This window comes from Zea mays, chromosome 2, assembly GCF_902167145.1.
Source record: "Zea mays cultivar B73 chromosome 2, Zm-B73-REFERENCE-NAM-5.0, whole genome shotgun sequence".
In the NCBI taxonomy this organism is placed as follows: domain Eukaryota; kingdom Viridiplantae; phylum Streptophyta; class Magnoliopsida; order Poales; family Poaceae; genus Zea; species Zea mays.
Window position 1 is genome coordinate 99811936 of NC_050097.1, and position 5886 is coordinate 99817821.

The 5886-nt window shown below is 45.0% G+C and overlaps 1 pseudogene; it reads left to right on the forward strand.

Moving 5' to 3' along the window:
• Positions 1-304: 304 nt before the first annotated feature.
• Positions 305-2374, forward strand: LOC109944239 (translation initiation factor IF-2-like; annotated as a pseudogene).
• The last annotated feature ends 3512 nt before the right edge of the window (positions 2375-5886 follow it).

Below are 5886 nucleotides of genomic sequence, written 5' to 3' on the forward strand. Positions count from 1 at the left end.
TGCCTGATTGTCCAACTGACAGTCTTCTGGAAAGGAACATGATATCAGAGATCATTTGTGCCTAAATCTCTGCATTTTTACCTCTCAAAAGCAAATGCCATCTGCAATCAGTTTCTGTCAGTGTATCATTGGTTATTATTTCATTATAAACACCTTGTGTCATATGTCTTCCTCACATTTTTGCAATAACTAACAATTGGCATCTTGCTATTGCTCATTAGCATTAACATGTAACTGTTTTCTATCCATGATATTTCAGTCTAATATGGAGGCTTTGAGGGTTTAACCTGTTGCTGGAGGTGAGATGCCAGCATCCAGTGTGCAGCTTGTGTCCAAGGTGCTGTCCCAGAATAGGTCACACCAATTCCTGAAGAGCGTTATCATCAAAACACCGGCATCCTCCAAGTCATCAACATCAAATCAAAGTGAGCTTCAGAAACAACTTGCAGCTAAAGCGACGGCTATTGTTCAAGGTGAACTCGACCAACTCAGGAAAAAATGTGAAGAAGCTGAGGAACAACAGGCGAGGACACAAAGTGTAACACCCCTGTTGTTTATATTCCGCTCGACAATGAATATGGATTTAAGCACGTAATATCAGTGGATAAAACGGATGCTAAATTTTAATCATCTTCGCCTATTGCGATTTTAATATCGCATCTGTTTTGTCTGTCGCGAGTTCGACATTGTTTTTATTTTTTATCTATCCGGGCTCTTCCTAAATTTTCGTGATGTTAGGAACATAGTTGTTCCGGAGATCGGCGAGTCTGGTGATTATTTAATATTCATCGCTCGCGCAAATACGATTTTGGAAATTTAGTCCAGTCCTCCGATTGCATCCCAAACAAATTAAGTAGAACTCAACGACAAAAGCATTAACACAAAATTAAATTGGATCAAGATAATTAGAGCTGATATTGGGTATTCATAATTCATCTATTTCCCTGTTCTAACTGTGGATATAATTTTCCGGTTCCAAATCAAATCTAGCATAGTCTAAAATCGCGAAGATAATGACGTAGTCTAGTGCCAGTTTAAAATTAATCGAATAATGCGGCTTGGAAACATCACTGATCTAATTCGCTCTTGTTCAAGCAATATCTACGAATTCGGTAGCGACAATATTAAGGGTAGGCTGTTAAAATGAACTGAACCCAAACTAAACGAAACCAGAACTATTGTCAGCCGATTCGATTTCCTATTTCAAAGTCCAAGAAAATAATATGTGTAGCCTCAAATGTTGTTGTGATCTGTTCTGATTGTCTCTTGCCCAAATCATAAATCTAGAACTCAGATTAGATTTTCGTGGCTCATGTTGCCCAAATCATAAATCTAGAACTCAGATTAGATTTCCTATTTCATCTTCTTCCCCACGCGCGTCCTCCCTGGTGCCAAGTCTCTCTCTGCCAATTGCCCATGGCGCCCAGCCGCTTGGCCTCCCTGGTACTCGCTCTCCCTCAGTGCTCTGGCTCCTGCTTCCCTCGCCGGCGCGCTCCAATCCCCTGCACGCAAAGCTTCTCCTCTGCCGGTGCTCCTCCGTGTGTGCGCGCTCCATCGCTCTCACGCCGCTCGGTCTGCGCGTCCTTGCGTCCGGATCCTCTCCCTCCAGCTCGGCGCCCATCCCTGCCGCGTCGCCCTCTCTCTCATCTCCAAGCCGAGACCCCCACCGTGAAGCTTCCCTGTGGCCGCGCCTACTCCCTCTGCTTCTCCCTCGTGGCGCTCAACCTTGCCGAGCTTCCTTGCCGCGGCTCTTCCACAGCCCGGCTCTGCCCCAGCGTCGATCGCCCATCTCCATGGCCGCGCGCCCTCCAGTTCTATGGCCGTGCCGCGCGTCCTGGAGCTCACCGCGCCCGGCCAAGCTTCCCTGCGCACGCCCAGCCACTCCTCTCTCCCTTGCAGCGCGCATCTCTCTGCTTGCCCAGGCACCAGCTCGGTCGCTCTGTTGCTGCTTCCGCGGCGGCCGCAACTCTTCCTCTAGTACGTGCGCCCCATCTCCCTGGTGCTCGGCCAGCTCGCCCATGGCGCGCCGTGCTCCTCTGCTCTCCCTGCCGGCCGAGCTCCCCATGGCGCGCATCTCCCTGGCCAAAGCTCTCTCTTCCCTCTCCCATGGCGCGTCTCGAGCTCCACCTCGGGTCGTCGTCTCCGAGCTCAACCCCAAACTGTTGTGCGTCCTGTCCTATCTCCTAGTCGAGGTCCCGCCGTCCGAGCTTCTCCCTGGTCGCCCCTTCGGCCGAACGCTCAGCAGCTCCCTGCTCGTTCCCTGCGCGCAGCTTCCTCAAGTCGCCGAGTGCCCAGCTCGCCCAGTTTGCGTGCCGAGCTCCCTCGTTGCGACTTCCTGCTTGCCAGCACGCCCTTTTGGCTCGCTCGGCTTTAATCCTCATCACGTCGTCGACCTCACCGGTTGGAGTCGTTAATCATCGTGTCGTGTGTGCAGCCGCCCCGGATCTGTGTAGCCTCGTCGTGCCTGTATAACCCTAGTTACGACGCCATCCACCCCTTCGGTCGTTGACGTCATGCCTCGCATCCCGTCTATTCGATAAAACACCTAAACCCATAAACTATCGACGCACTGCTGCCATACACGACTGTCTCCGTCAATTGCGTCAGCTCTCCAGACCTACAGCTCTATATATGTCACCCTCTCGTATCATCATTGAGCCCGTCGAACCCCGTTCTTCCCTGCTCGACCTCGTCGAACCCCGAATCCCGGACGTTAAGCAAAAATAAGCGAAGTCCGTGTGCATCGCTTATCAAGTGCTCGGTCAAAGACTTCAATCGAGGGTCGTCGTAATTCCGTGCGTCATCAAAAAATCCCAAGAGTTGGGCGAAGACAAAGCTAGCAGCGTGATATTCGACAAGTGCTCGACAAAAAGCTCAAACAAGTCGCCGATTTTGTGGGTTTAAGTCGGATTTAATGGATGGTAAGTGGATTAGTTATTCCAGTTGACTAGATATAATATTTGTTAGACTGACTGAGTCGTTTACGGTGATTTGATCGGTAGTCGTACATGTTGCTGATCCATTGCTTTATAGTAGTTATTACGTTCTATGTGGTTTGCTTGGGTTATTAGTTTCGAGTAATTTAATATTAGTACGGTATTTGACGTGTAATCGACGAAAAACCTGGATTCGTATTCGTTAATCAATGTAGTGAATCTGAGCTAAATTTATTATTGGCACGCAAGTTTGTTAGCCGAATTGTTAGATAGATTAAATAAATATGTGTGGTGCGAAATAAAATTAAATTAGTTCTTGGTAAGCAAAGTGGTATAATTTATAAAGCGAGGGATAAGGTTAGCATTTAATTAATTAGCTCATGAGTTGTGTAGGCTAATTGTGGTTAATGTGTATAGTTTGTTGTTCGTGATGTTTGCGTTAGATTCGGTTAATCTAGTGAAGCGTAACTATTGCACTTAGTCATATATCGTATGAAGTTGTACAATGCCTCACCGCTAGGTGTTTAATTTGCTATCGCGTAGCACTATTTAGGTTTGTAATATTGCTGTCTATATGCATTCATGTGCATAATGCATTTCATTCAGATACGTGAATTAACCACGTGATGCGGAGAACCAGAACTGAGTCGACCACAAGATATCGCTACGTGTGAGCTTCTCCACAAGATGGTGCTGATGAACGGAAGTGAAGGTGGACAGACGAAACAAGTATCAGAACTAAAGTTGATCGCCAAGTGGACGTCGTATAACAAACACTAACGTAGTGTTTATTCCATGCAAGCCCCGGTGCATGCAACCCCTTCCTTGTGTTTTTAAATAATTTTTGCACACTTTAAGTCTAGCGAAATGTGCATTAGGTTTATAGGAGTTGCATGGAAACCCTTTAATGCATTGTCTACCTTGATATCCATACCTTTATAGATACTTCTGATGAAGTATGAAAATATGATTTACAAAAATGCTTATCCCTGCTTAGACATTGTGGATAGAGGTTGTCTTTTGCATTAAGGCCTAGCTCAGGGGTTCTCCTGAGGAAGGATGACTTCTACCTGCAAGAATATTTTCATTGGGAGTGTGGTGGCATCCTACTGCAGAGTTCCCTATAATGTTGTTTTCATCATAAGGAATACAAATAATCCTAAGGATGAAAGTACTTAAATCGGGACTTGGGCTAGGAACAGGTGATGTTCTACCAGGTTGATTAAGGATTATACTGAATGTAGGCTTGATGATCGAGGACCTTTTAACCGGTCATATGCCTCGTCATGGGTAAGCTTTGCCTCGGGCAGATTAATACCAAAATAAGATAACACGCAATGGGAGTGGAGAGATGGCGAGAGTAGCGTGTACCCTTCGTGGCAAAAGGCTGGACGGTGGTGTATCTGTGCTCTCAGTTGGCGTGAACCTGATCTGGTCTTAAGAACCCCGGTGGCGAGTTGACATATGCAAGGGTTAAGTGCTACATATGTCGTGTGATTGGAGATCCCCAGCTGGGTATTAATCGATTTGGATCGCCGTTACTTCTCGGACATGAAGACTTGGTCACTGCCCTGCAATCTAAGTCATGGATGGAATCATAATGAGCAAAAACCATGATGTATTGATTCTGTGATGATGAAATTAGACTAGATGCAAACAAGGTCTATTAATACTTAATCTAGCATTCAAATGTTGAAAGTAAGGACTCATTTTAGTAAGCTTTTCTGCAAACTATTAAAGTTGATTCTTGCTAAAAGCCTTTCCTTGACTCCCAAATCCAGCATATCCTTGAGAGTCTTTTCTTTAGTCGGGTAAGTCTTGCTAAGTACTTGCGTACTTAGGGTTTTACCCATTGTTGCTGCAGGTTACGAGTCAATTGATTGTGATTGGTGTTAAGCGCCGGTGGGCACGGCCTTCTATAAGTCTAAGTACTTCTTCTATACTTCTTATTGAGGATGGTCTAAGTATATATTTCAAACTTATAAACAATTTATAACATTTCAAAGTTTATTCTTTGAACCACTTTTGTAACCACTTCGATAAATATAATGTAAATTTGCTGTAACTTGTAAAATTTGGTAATAAGATTTCCTTTGCAAAATTGTTGGTGTGTGATTTGTGTTTACTTAATCCCGCAGTTCTTGTTGTAAGTGGTTTATCCGAGGTCCTTGGGGCACTCGGACAGATCCTGTTAAGTTATCTGGTGCACATGCATAGCCGTCTGATGTATTTGAGACAAGGGCAGGTGCATGTGGGCCCAATAACTTGGGAGGTTCTGCCACAGCTGGTATCGGAGCAAGATTAAGTATATACGGTCACATACGTATTTTCAAAACAAAAGTTTTGGTTTTAGAAAACCTATTTTCAACTAAACATATTGTTTGGTTTTGAAAAATAGCTTTGAAAATCTATAATGCTAGTGACATCCTCTGTTAAGCCCTAAATTAAGGATTATCAGGTGGCTTAGTTCAAAACAGCAACCCACAACCGGGTGGATATTGCATACATGTGTAATGTTATTTTTGAGGCCATTCAGTTTTGAATGGATCGACGCTCAGGTAAGGTGAGATGTGAGAGCATGACCGAACAACCGTCGGTCTAGGGAAGAGTGTAAAAAGCGCTTGATTATATACTTCTTCCACATATGTATATATGAAGGCTGCGATGTGGAGTAATTACTTTTCTAGGAATTCAGTACCCCATGGATGTGTATGGGTATACAGACATGGGAATACTGAGAAGTGTAATGTACTTGTAACGATGCACCTACGCTCGGGTAAGAAGGCGAGTTACCATAATAAGTTGCCCTATGGTTAAAGTGTGGCAACGGCGCCTATGCGTGGCTCGGCGCTTAATGATGAGCTGGCCTCCATATAGAGATATATGGAGTATAAAATGTGATAACTGTCATGTGTGGATCTTGCATCATGGGCAAATTGGGCTGTGATGG